Source organism: Peromyscus leucopus, chromosome 1 (assembly GCF_004664715.2).
Source record: "Peromyscus leucopus breed LL Stock chromosome 1, UCI_PerLeu_2.1, whole genome shotgun sequence".
Classification (NCBI taxonomy): Eukaryota; Metazoa; Chordata; class Mammalia; order Rodentia; family Cricetidae; genus Peromyscus; species Peromyscus leucopus.
This window is the reverse complement of record NC_051063.1, coordinates 167,889,165-167,902,838: the sequence shown is the minus strand read 5'-3', so window position 1 is coordinate 167,902,838 and position 13,674 is coordinate 167,889,165. Positions and strand designations below refer to the sequence as shown.

The following is a 13,674-nucleotide window of genomic DNA, read 5'->3' as shown; positions in this document are numbered from 1 at the left end:
TCCACCATACAATGAGCCGTCTGCTCTATACTCCTGCGCTGATCCCAGATTCATGACTCCCACCACAACCCCAAGACAGATGTCAAATGCAAGTCCAGATGGCAACTCACCCAAGGGTCAGCCTGCAGTGAGCTGTGCCAAGGAAAAGAGAAACTTCACCCAACCTAGAGTCGGGAGCTAGAGGCAGGTGTTTTTCATTGTGGTGATTTTCCTGAGAACAAGGCACATGATGAATGACAAGGTGGCCAGTGAGAATGTCTGCCATATTTTGGTCTTGGGATGGTCCTTTTATGGTCCCAGGTGAAGTGGTCCCATCTTGCACAACTGGTAAGCTCATGTGTCTGACATGATAGATATTTCAGGTATCATTTTGGTACAGATAAATTATCATTTTGTGCCTCCTGGTGTGCTGGTAGGTGGTTGTTCACTTGTATCAGTAAGGTGTAGAGTCATTTCTTCATGGCACAACTCAAGGTAGAGTAACGAGTCAGAGTTCCTACTTCCTAAGATAAAACCATTTCGTGGTAGGCATAGCCAGAAAGCTGATATTCCATACAATTCAGAGTAAACTAAAGCCAGTCCAGTTGTTTTCCACATGTGCTCATCAGGTTTGGGGTATGAGAGACCTGTGTTTTTTATTCTCAGGACCATATTCCATGTCAGTCAATCTTTTACACCAGTTATTGTCTCTAGGTTTCTGTTGTAGTTACTTTGCATCAATCATAGTGAAAACAATCTCTTTGGTTCCCCAGGGAATACTGTTATTTTTCCAGGAGTTCCCCCCACCACCGCATGCATATTCATTACACACTGCTTGCATAGTTACAGAACTGATAATATTTAACAATTGGCCATGGCTATCTGGAACTGATTAAATTTATTCCTCTAAATTTCTGCTGTGTGTAGCCAGTAGACTAAGAGATATTTTGGCAATTCTAGAACCCTTTCTTTTCTTTTCTCTTTTCTTTTTTGAGATGATAGACTGCTAAAAATATTTTATGGAAAATTCATTATATGACAGTGTGGTAGTTTGAATGTATTTGGCCCCCATAAACTCATAGGGTATGGCACTATTAGGAGGTGTGGCTTTGTTGGAGTGTGTATGGCCTTGTTGGAGGAAATGTGTCACTGTGAGGGTGGGCTTTGAGGTTTCCTATGCTCAGAATCCCTCCCAGTGAGTCAGTCTACTTCCTGTTGCCTCTGAGTCAAGATGTAGGACTCTCAGCTCCCGCACCACATCCCCCTGAATACCAACATACTCCCCACCATGATGATAATGAACTGAACCTCTGAAACTGTAAGTAAGTGCCTCAATTAAACTTTTTTTGTTCGTAAGTGTTGCCATGGTCATGGTGTCTCTTTATAGCAATAAAAAACCTAAACAAGGCAGACAGTTGACTTTGGCAGAAAATTCTGAATTAAAAAAAATTGAAATAAGTTGGACAGTGGTGGTGCACAGCTTTAATCCCAGCACTCTGGAGGCAGAGCCAGGTGGATCTTGGTGAGTTCAAGGCCAGTCTTGTCTACAAAGTGAGTTCCAGGACAGCCAGAGCTGTCCTTGTGTGGGAAAAAAAGTTAACAATAGCATTGTAAAGCTATTACTGATATAAAAACCCCTTTTTAGCATTTACTTTTATTGAAATAAAAATGTAATTTATGCTGACTCTTCTATCTTAATATTCAGTATTCATCCACGAACTAGTCGGAACAAAAGCCCCATTTATATATTTAAAAATGCATTTACCTTCTTTTTATAAAATTTTTTAATGAAATTTTTAAAATTTGTTTTACATACCATCCACAGTTTCCCCTCCCTCCTCTCATTCTATTCCCTCCCCCACCTCCTTTTTACCACCCCCCATCCATTCTTCAGAAAAGGTAAGGCCTCTCATGGGAGTCAACAAAGCATGACATATCAAGTTGAGGCAGGACCAAGCTCCTCCACCATGCATTAAGGCTGAGCAAGGCATACCACCATAGGGCATAGTTCCAAAAAACCAGATAATGTACCAGGGACAGATCTTGTTCCCACTGCCAGGGGCCACAAACAGATGAAGCTACACAACTATCACCCACATGCAGAGGGCTTAGATTGGCACCATGAAGGCTCCCTAGCTGGTAGTCTAGAGTCTTTGAGCTCCCACGAGCTTGGGTCAGCTGTCTCTGTGGGTTTCCCTTCATGATCTTGACACCCCCCCACTTGCTCATATAATCCCTTTTTTTTTTTTTTAAATTTTATTTGTTTTATTTTACAATACCATTCAGTTCTAAATATCAGCCACGGGTTCCCCTGTTCTCCCCCCTCCCACCACCTCCCCTTATCCCCAGTCAACCCCCCATTCCCACCTACTCCAGGGCAAATCCTCCCCCGAGGACTGCGATCAACGTGGTAGACTCAGTCCAGGCAGGTCCAGTCCCTTCCTCCCAGACTGAGCCAAGCGTCCCTGTAAGCTCCAGGTTTCAAACAGCCAACTCATGCAATGAGCACAGGACTTGGTCCTACTGCCTAGTTGCCTCCCAAACTGATCAAGCCAATCAACTGTCTCACCTATTCAGAGGACCTGATCCAGCTGGGGGTCCCTCAGCCTTTGGTTCATAGTTCATGTGTTTCCATTCATTTGGCATTTTTTTTTCAATAATTGAGTAAAACCTAAATTTATTATAAGCCACAGTCGTCCTAGGGACCCCCATGCTATATATACTGCCTCCATGGTTCTATGGGTTGTGGTCTGATTGTTCTTTATTTTATATCTAGAATCCACTTATGAGTGAGTACATACCATGACTGTCTTTCTGGGTTTGGGTTACCTCACTCAGGATGATTTTTTCTAGTTCCATCCATTTGCCTGCAAATTTCTTGCTGTCATTGTTTTTCTCTGCTGAGTAGTACTCCATTGTGTATATGTACCACATTTTTTTCATCCATTCTTCCGCTGACGGGCATCTAGGTTGTTTCCAGGTTCTGGCTATTACAAATAGTGCTGCTATGAACATAGCTGAGCATGTATCTTTATGGTATGAATCAGCATTCCTTGGGTATATGCCCAAGAGTGGGATGGCTGGGTCTTGAGGTAGTTTGATTCCTAATTTTCTGAGAAACCGCCATACTGATTTCCACAGTGGTTGTACAAGTTTACATTCCCACCAACAGTGGAGGAGTGTTCCCTTCTCTCCACATCCTCTCCAACATTGACTGTCATTGGTGTTTTTGATCATAGCCATTCTGACAGGTGTAAGGTGGTATCTCAGAGTCGTTTTGATTTGCATTTCTCTGACGATTAAGAATGTTGAGCATTTATTTAAATGTCTTTCAGCCATTTGTTGTAGCGGTAACGCCCGTGTTACTGATACCCGTTCACCATGTCTGAGCGAGGGGCTGTGGATTAAAAAATAGAGACAAGAGACAGCCAGTCATTTGCCATGGCTGAAATGCCAAATGCCAAATGCCTTTAATTGAAAGAGGGAGGAAACCTAAAATACAGTCTTACAGCACAATAGATGATCCCTGGAGGGCAGAAGTTCCCTACCTGCTACTGAATGTTCTACATTCTTGCATCTAAGTTGTTTACACCAAATACAGGATACAAGAACAAAGAACCTCTGGTGAGATGTCTGGTGATCCTTAGGTGAGAAGGAAACTGGCAGGGAATCTGAATAGGGAGGACATCTGGTCAAGGTCTGCAAGCAAGGCAGCAGCCACTCACAGTCGGGGGCAGGGGCCCATGGGGCCCACAATTTGTGATTCTTGTTTTGTGAATTCTCTGTTTAGCTCTTTAGCCCATTTTTTTAAATTGGACTGTTCAGTATTTTGATGTCTAGTTTCTTGAGTTCTTTATATACTGTGGAGATCAATCCTCTGTCAGATGTGGGGTTGGTGAAGATCTTTACCCATTCTGTTGGCTGTCTTTTTGTCTTATTGACTGTCTCTTTTGCCCTGCAAAAGCTTCTCAATTTCAAGAGGTCCCATTTATTAATTGTTGTGCTCAGGGTCTGTGCTGTTGGTGTTTTATTTAGGAAATGGTCTCCGGTGCCAATGTGTTCAAGAGTGCTTCCTACTTTCTTTTCTATTAAGTTTAGTGTAACTGAATTTATGTTCAGGTCTTCGATCCACTTGGACTTGAGTTTTGTGCATGGTGACAGATATGGATCTATTTGTAATCTTTTACATATTGACATCCAGTTATGCCAGCACCATTTGTTGAAGATACTTTCGTTTTTCCATTGTATAGCTTTGGCTTCTGTGTCAAAAATCAGGTATTCATATGTGCATGGATTAATGTCAGGGTCTTCAGTTTGATTCCATTGGTCTGTATGTTGGTTTTTATACCAATACCAAGCTGTTTTTATTACTATAGCTTTATAGTAGAGCTTGGGGTCAGGGATGGTGATGCCTCCAGAGGTTGCTTTATCATACAGGATTCATTTAGCTATCTTGGGTCTTTTGTTTTCTCATATGAAGTTGAGTATTTTTCTTTCCAAGTCTGTGAAGAATTGTGTTGGGATTTTGATGGGGATTGCATTGAATCTGTAGATTGCTTTTGGTAAGATTGCCATTTTTACCATGTAAAATCCATGAGCATGGTAGATCCTTCCATTTTCTGATATCTTCTTCAATTTCTTTCTTTAGAGATTTAAAGTTCTTATCAAAAAAGTCCTTCAATTGTTTAGTTAGTGTTATCCCAAGGTATTTTATATTATTTGTGGCTATTGTAAAGGGTGATATTTCTCTGACTTCTTTCTCAGTCCTTTTATCATTTGTGTATAGGAGGGCTACTGATTTTTTTGAGTTGAGCTTATATCCTGCCACTTTACTGAAGGTGTTTATCAGCTGTAGGAGTTTCCTGGTAGAATTTTTGGGGTCACTTATGTATACTATCATATCATCTGCAAATAGTGAAAGTTTGACTTCTTCCTTTCCAATTTGTATCCCTTTGATCTCCTTTTGTTGTCTTATTGTTCTAACTAGAACTTCAAGTACTATATTGAATAAATATGGGGAGAGTGGACAGCCTTGTCTTGTTCCTGATTTTAGTGGAATCACTTTGTGTTTCTCTCCGTTTAATTTGATGGTGACTGTCAGCTTGCTGCAAATTGCCTTTATTATGTTTAGTAATGTTCCTTGTATTCCTGATCTCTCTAAGACCTTTATCATGAAGGGGTGTTGGATTTTGTCAAAGGCTTTTTCAGCATCTAAGGAGATGATCATGTGGTTTTTTTCTTTCAGTTTGTTTATATGGTGTATTATACTGACTGATTTTCATATGTTGAACCATCCTTGCATCCCTGGGATGAATCCTACTTGGTCGTGATGGATGATTGTTTTGATGTATTCTTGGATTCGGTTTGCCAATATTTTGTTGAGTATTTTTGCATCAATGTTCATGAGGGTGATTGGTCTGTAGTTCTCTTTCTTTGTTGCATCTTTGTGTGGTTTGGGTATCAGGGTAATTGTAGCCTCATAAAAAGAGTTTGGTAGTGTTCCTTCTGTTTCAATTGTGTGGAACACTTTGAAGAGTCTTGGTATTAGTTCTTCTTTGAAAGTCTGGTAGAATTCTGCACTGAAACCATCTGGTCCTGGGCTTTTTTTGGTTGGGAGACTTTTGATGACTGTTTCTATTTCTTTAGGGGTTATTGGTCTATTTAAATGGTTTATCTGGTCTTGATTTAATTTTGGTATGTGGTATTTATCCAGAAAATTGTCCATTTCTTCCTGGTTTTCCATTTTTGTGGAGTACAGGTTTTTGAAGTATGATCTGATGGTTCTCTGGATTTCCTAGTTGTCTGTTGTTATGTCTCCCTTTTCATTTCTGATTTTGTGAATTTGGGTGCTCTCTCTTTGCCTTTTGGTTAGTTTGGCTAGGGGTTTGTCTATCTTGTTGATTTTTTCAAAGAACCAACTCTTTGTTTCATTGATTTTTTTGTATTGTTCTCTTGTCTTCTATTTCGTTGATTTTAGCCCTCAATTTGATTATTTCCTGGCATCTATTTCTCCTGGGTGAGTTTCTTTCTTTTTGTTCTAGAGCTTTCAGTTGTGCTGTTAATTCATTGGTATGGGATTGCTCCATCTTCTTTATGTGTGCATTTAATGCTATGAATTTTCCTCTTAGCACTGCTTTCATAGTGTCCCTTAAGTTTGGGTATGTTGTACTTTCATTTTCATTAAATTCTAGGAAATCTTTAATTTCTTTCTTTATTTCTTCTTTGACCCATTGATGTTTCAGGTGGGCATTATTCAGTTTCCATGAGTTTGTGGGTTTTCTATAATTTTTGTTGTTGTTAAGGTCTAACTTTAAGGCATGGTGGTCTGATAAGATATAGGAGGTTATTCCAATGTTTTGTATCTATTGAGATTTGTTTTGTTGGCCAAGCATGTGGTCAGTTTTTGAGAACGTTCCATGGGGTGCTGAGAAGATGGTATATTCTTTTGTGTTAGGATGGAATGTTCTATAGATATATATTAAGTCCATTTGAGTCATAACATCTGTTAGGTCCTTTATTTCTTTGTTAAGTTTCAGTCTGGTAGATCTGTCTTTTGATGAGAGTGGTGTGTTAAAATCTCCCACTACTAATGTGTGGGGTTTGATGTGCGTTTTAAACTTTAGTAGTGTTTCTTTTATGAATGTGGGTGCTTTTGTATTTGGAGCATAAATGTTTAGAATCGAGACTTCATCTTGGTGGATTTTTCCTGTGATAAATATGTAATGTCCATCCTGATCTCTTTTTATTGATTTTAGTTTGAAGTCTATTTTATTAGATATTAGTATAGCTACACCAGCTTGCTTCTTAGGTCCATTTGCTTGGAAAGCCTTTTCCCAGTCCTTTACTCGGAGGTATTGTCTGTCTTTGAAGTTAAGGTGTGTTTATTGTATGTAGCAGGTGGATGGGTCCTGTTTTCTTATCCATTCTGTTAGCCTGTGTCTTTTTATAGGTGAGTTGAGACCATTGATATTGATGGATATTAATGACCAGTGATTGTTAATTCCTGTTATTTTTTGTGGTTGTGTTGTGTTGTCCTCCTTTGGTGTATGTTGGTGTGGGATTATCTATTGCTTGATATTTCATGGATGTGTTTAGCTTCTTTGGGTTGGATTTTTCCCTTCTAGTGCTTTCTGTAGGGCTGGGTTTTGGACAGGTATTGATTAAATCTGGTTTTATCCTGGAATATTTTGTTTACTCTGCCTGTGGTGATTGAGAGTTTTTCTGGGTAAATAGTCTGGGTTGGCATCCGTGGTCTCTTAGTGTCTGCATAAGATTTGTCCATGATCTTCTAGCTTTCATAGTCTCTATTGAGAAGTCTGGTGTTATTCTGATGGGTTTGTCTTTATATGTTACTTGGTCTTTTTCCTTTGCAGCTCTTAATATTTTTTCTTTGTTCTGTATGCTTAGTGTTTTGATTATTATATGTTGGGAGCCTAAAGTTGGATGACTGTGCTCTGACCTTTCTTGCTTGGATGATCTGACGTAACTACAACCTTGACAACCATTACTAAGTTACAAAAACAATAACTCCCGGAAAAACCACAAAATGTACCTATAGATTAATATACTTTTTGATTAACTTCCTGGAGTATGTTCGGTTGGCCAGTTGCACAAGCAGTGGACCAAAGAGACCTCACCCTGATTCTATTCTTCAGAGACCTCACCTGGACCCTATTCTTCAAACTTTCATTCCCCCCACCCTTTCCCCTATTCATTTCTCCTATCTACTGGCATATATAAACCTGCTTCCCCTTGTAATATACGAGACCTTGATGCAACTCAGTTTGACTCTGTCTTTTTTACGCGCTTGGTCTCCTTTCTCTCTCGCCCCCATTGGTTTTTCAGGAGGTGCCTCCTCGGGTCCTACCTAATAACCTGGCCTGCTGGACGGGTCAATTATGTGGCGAGGGGACTTTTTTTTGGATCCAGCCTATTTGGTGTTCTGTAAGCTTCTTGTATCTTTATAGGTATTTCTTTCTTTAGGTTAGGAAAGTTTTCTTCTATGATTTTGTTGAATATATTTTCTGTGCCTTTGAGTTGGTATTTTTCTCCTTCTTCTATCCCTATTATTCTTAGGTTTGGTCTTTTCATGGTGTCCCAAATTTCTTGGACGTTTGGTGTTACAACTTTTTTGTCTTTAGTGTTTTCTTTGACTGACGAATCTATGTTCTCTATTGTGTCTTCAGTGTCAGAGATTCTCTATTCCATCTCTTGTATTCGGTTGGTTATGCTTGTTTCTGTAGTTCCTGTTCGTTTAGTCAGGATTTCTATTTCCAGCATTCCCTCAGCATGTGTTTTCTTTATTGTCTCAAATTCATTTTTCAGATATTGGAATATTTCTTTCATCTGTTTAATTACTTTTTCTTGGCTTTCTTTGATTTCTTCCCATTTTTGTTCATTTTTTCTTCCATTTTTTAAGGGAATTTTTTATTTCTTCTTTAATGGAGTTTTTTATTTCCTCTTTAAGGGAATTTTTTATCTCCTCTTTAATGGAGTTTTTCATTTCCTCTTTAAGGGAAGTTTTTATTTCCTCTTTAATGGATTTTTTTTTTTATTTCTTCTTTATGGGCCTCTATCATCTTCTTAAAGTCATTTTTAGGGTTTATTTCTTCTGTTTCTTCTGTCTTGGTATGTTCAGGTCTTGCAGGTGTAGAGTCACTAGGTTCTGATGTTGCCATATAGGTCTTTATGTTGTTGCCTGTATTTTTGCACTGGCGTCTACTCATCTCTTCCTCTGCTTGGTGCAGGCTGTGTCTGTATCTGAAGGTGCCTCTCTTGTTCTAATTTTTAGTTTTGGTTCACTAGGAGTTCTTGGTTAAATTGTTGCTGTTGGGCTCTGTTTTTTGGGAGCAGCTTAGTCAAATCAGTGTTAGTGGGTTGTCTCTGGGAGCAGTTGTTCCCAGTTGGTGTAGGTTGTGCTTATGGTTTCAGTGGTTGTTAGGTTCGTAGGGGTTTGTTTTTTTGTTATTGGGGGGGGTGTTGGTGGGGGAGCAGGGAAAGGTAGCTGCCTAGTCTCTGGGACTCCAATGGGTAGGGCCTAGGGGCTAGAGACCTGATCTGTCAGTCTGGAGATGGGAGATTCCAGAGAATCATCAGATCATACTTCAAAAACCTGTACTCCACAAAATTGGAAAATCTAAAAGAAATGGACAATTTTCTGGATAAGTACCACATACCAAAATTAAATCAAGACCAGATAAACCATTTAAATAGACCTATAACCCCTAAAGAAATAGAAACAGTCATTAAAAGTTTACAACCAAAAAAACCATTAAAAGTCACAACCAAAAAAAGCCCAGGACCAGATGGTTTCAGTGCAGAATTCTACCAAAATTTCAAAGAAGAGCTAATACCAATACTCTTCAAATTGTTCCATACAATAGAAACAGAAGGAACACTACCAAACTCTTTTTATGAGGCTACAGTTACCGTGATATCCAAACCACACAAAGATGCAACAAAGAAAGAGAATTACAGACCAAACTCCCTCATGAACATTGATGCAAAAATACTCAATAAAATACTGGCAAACCAAATTTAAGAACATGATAAAGTAGGCTTCATCCCAGAGATGCAAGAATGCTTCAACATATGAAAATCTGTCAATGTAATACACCATATAAACAAACTGAAAAAAAAATACATGATCATCTTATCAGATGCTGAAAAAGCCTTTGACAAAATCCAACGCCCCTTCATGATAAAGGTCTTGGAGAGATCAGGAATACAAGTACATACCTAAACATAATAAAGGCAATTTACAGCAAGCTGACAGCTAACATCAAGTTAAATGGAGAGAAACTCAAAGCGATTCCACTAAAATCAGGAACAAGACAAGGCTGTCCACTCTCCCCATATCTACTCAATATAGTATTTGAAGTCCTAGCTAGAGCAATAAGACAACAAAGGAGACCAAGGGAATTCAAATTGGAAAGGAGGAATTCAAACTTTTGCTATTTGCAGATGATATGATAATATACATAAGTGACCCCAAAAAATTCTACAAGGTAACTCCTACAGCTGATAAACACCTTCAGTAATGTTGCAGGATACAAGATTAACTCAAAAAAAAAATCAGTAGTCCTCCTATATATAAACAATAAATGGGCTGAGAAAGAAATGAGAGAAACATCACCCTTTGCAATAGCCATAAATAATATAAAATACCTTGGGGTAACTCTAAGTAAGTAAAAGACTTGTATGACAAGGAGGTGGGAATGGGTAGTGGGTAGGGGGAGAGGCTGGAGGGGTGGGAGGAGGGAAGAGGGGGATCTGTGATTGGTATGTAAAATTAATAAAAAATTTCTGAAAAAATAACAGGAATTAACAATCACTGGTTATTAATATCAATATCAATGAACTCAATTCAATAAGACATAGGCTAGCAGAATGTATATAAAAACAGGATCCATCCTTCTGCTACATACAAGGAACATACCTCAGTGTCAAAGATAGCCATTACCTCAGAGTAAAATGTCAGAAAATGGACCTAAGAAGCAAGTTGGTGTAGCTATTCTAATATCTAACAAAATAAACTTCAAACCAAAAATAATCAAAAGAGATAGAAAAGGTCATTTCATATTCATCAAAGGAAAAATCCACCAAGATAATGTCTCAATTCTGAACATCTATGTCCCAAATTCGAAAGCACCCACATTTGTAAAAGAAACATTACTAAAGCTTACATTATACATCAAACCCCACACATTAATAGTAGGAGACTTCAAACTATGAAAACATGGCACCCACATGGGAAATTTTATTAACATAAATGAGGGGGGGAGAGAAAGTGGGTAGGGTCTGAGGAGAGAAGAAAAAGAGAGAGAAAAGGAAAGGAGAAGGCATGAACTACCTTGTGTATCAACTGACATCAGCATCAACTACTTCTCTGTGCACTGCTGAAGTTAATTTTTGCAAAAAAAAGTCAGTGTAGGCTTCCCTGCACTTTATGTGATTTTTGTGGAGTTAGTTCTTTTTCCTGACTCCTTGTCTGTATCCCCCTAAAGCCACTAAACAACACTGCACGCTAATGGCATTATCAAACTGTACCTGTCTTTGTAAATCAGCATACTAACCCTGTAGGGAAAAGGGGCTGGCTAAAGAAACCCACCCTGTCCCTGGAGCCCAGAACTATGGGAAGATGGCTCAGTCAGATCAGAGACATCTCTGCTCCTGTCCAACTGACTTGTAAAATCAACCAATCACAGAGCAGAACAGTAGAACCCTGGGCTCCAAGTCAATCTCTGGTTGACCCCACCCCTCCAAGACATCCTCTGTAAACAGCCCTGCCAGTTTTTTAAACTGGCTGGTCAGTTTTTAAAAAAGGCTGTAGAGGTAGCTACTCTCCTGGACTTAAGAGTTTTGGGTGTGAAGATCTTCATTCACTGGCATAGAGAAGATCCTTGCTGAGACATCCCTCAGTGGACAAAATAAGGGGGAGCTGAAAGAGCAGAGCAAGAAGGATCTGAACAGAAGATCCTTGCTGTGACGTCCCTCAGTGGACAGAGCAAGAGAGAACTGAAAAAGAGTCAGAGGAGATTGTACATTTCTGTAGGGGTTTCACCTTTTGCAGAGTGAAGCAAAAGAAGCAACATCTTAGGCCAGAGAAGCCGAGCTCTGCGAGGAAGCTCCCTTAAGTGGGGGCTGAGCAAAGCTCAGCTGTAGCACCTCTCCAGGAGAGGAGCAGGATTCCTATATCCTGCAGGGAGACCATCGCCCATCACACCAGGTATACTCTAACTTTCTTGAACAGTCAGGATACCATTCCCTGCTGAAGGAGTTCCATGCCTGACTTTCATAAGAAGTCAGAAAAATTTTCCTTCCAGAGTGGGGCTGCTTCTTTGCAGTTCCAGCCGTCAGAGCTATGCTAAACAGCTCCAGGTGTCCAGGACACCTTCAGGGCAGAGCAGTTGTTCTGAGCAGCTCAAGGTGTCTAGGATACCTCGCCCTCCATGGTTGAAGTGTCTCCTTGCAGTTCCAGCCGTCAGAGCAGTCCTAAGCAGCTCAAGGTGTTGCCTGAATCCCCAGGTAGTCAGGACACCTTTCCCCAGAGTGGTTGCAACAAATTTACTTACATTGTTGGTGCCAAAACCTGGAACCAAACCCATAGAGTCACAACCAATTTATTTACAGACCCTCCTTAATAATTGGTCCTTTATTATATTCACTCCTCTAGTATGGTTACACTGTTCTATGGCTGTTGCTTCCTCTCTCCACCAAGCGAGCCATTGTAACTGAGGACCAGCTTCTGGTATAGCTGCCATGAGGTCCTTCCAGTCTTGTGGAATAACTCTATTCTGAGTAACCCAGTTATTTCAAACCTGTCTTACATAGGATGAATGCATCCCATATGCCACCACTGCTTCTTTAAATCTTTTCAGATCTGCCATGTCTGTAGGTCTCCAATTAATCTGAACATAATCTTGAGGATATGGATTATTGGCAGGCATTTGCTGCATAGTGATTGGGAACACCTGTGGGGGTGTCCTTATGACCTTAGGCAGCCATTCCTCAGTTCCATCATAGGGCAGTACCATAGGTCCACAATTAATCATTTTCCTTTCTTCTATTGGGAAATTACTTTTCTTTCCTCTTTTTCTATTGGAAATTTTTCCTTTTTAATTCTTTCTCTTTCCATTTTTTCTACTGATAATGCTCCTGGTTATGTTTCCAGTAAAGTGAAACAATTTTTTTGCACATTACAACATAAAATACATTACAGGGATACCACATAGTCCTACAGGACAAGCAATTGTTGAAAGATCTAATTGCACATTAAAGAAGATGCTTGCTAAACAGAAGGGGCATATGAAGCTCTCCAAAGATAGACTGCATAATGTTTACTAACTTCCAATTTTGTAAATGCTATGAAACGGATAACAGCTGCTGAAAAGACATTGAATTGTGGGGAAAAAACCTGCTAAATTGGGTCAGCCAGTATATTATAGAGATGTTTTAACATCAAAATGGAATCTAGGGAAAGTGTTAAGATGGGGTTGAGGGTAGATAAAAGGTTGTGGAGCCCATAAAAAACTGATAAAAAAAAAAATCCTGCATGAGCAAGAGGGGCCTCTTGGAAGCTTTGACTCTATTTTCTCGCAAGACAATGGGCCCTGGGAACTTAGCTCTAGCTTTGCTTTTGTAAACTGCTTGCTTGCTGCAGATAAGCAAGGCATCTCCCGGATGTCTGCTGCAGAAGTTAGGCACTGCCCACACAAAGGCAAGATATGACTCCCCAACTGGAACCCCAATATGCTGTAGCTGTGCAACTTCATGGTTTTTTTCCTTTATTAACCCTGTATGGATTGGGGCCACATCCAGAGAATTCTGAGTCTCTGAGGTGGCATTGTTAAGTAACTTTAATAAAGCTTCTTATTTATTTAAAACAAACTTTAATATTCAGACTGGTGAATCTCTGAACAAGCCCAGACCCATAACATTCAGTATGAAAAATGAAACAACTGTCAAGTGACTTGAATGATTTGGGAAGGATAAGAGAATTCCAAATTAAACCTTATAAAGAGTTTCAAGGCAAAACCAAAACAACACATAGAAAAAAAAAAAAAAGGAGAAGCAGGATCCATATTCTTCTACACAGAGGAACAGCAGCAGCCATGAGCTGGACAGGAGGACTCTGTGGCTGGTGACAGGCCTTGAATGGGCTGCTGTAGAGAGTGTGGAGACACTTCCCTAATG

At 39.7% G+C, this 13,674-nt stretch overlaps 1 protein-coding gene across 1 annotated transcript in view; it reads left to right on the top strand.

Moving 5' to 3' along the window:
* Positions 1–1,154: 1,154 nt before the first annotated feature.
* Positions 1,155–13,674, top strand: part of LOC114681544 (zinc finger protein 60-like) — a 51,531-nt gene continuing 39,011 nt past the window's right edge. Inside the window, exon 1 of the mRNA XM_037200979.1 lies at positions 1,155–1,297. The gene's annotated coding sequence lies outside the window, so the exon portion shown is untranslated. The remainder of the gene's footprint in view (positions 1,298–13,674) is intronic.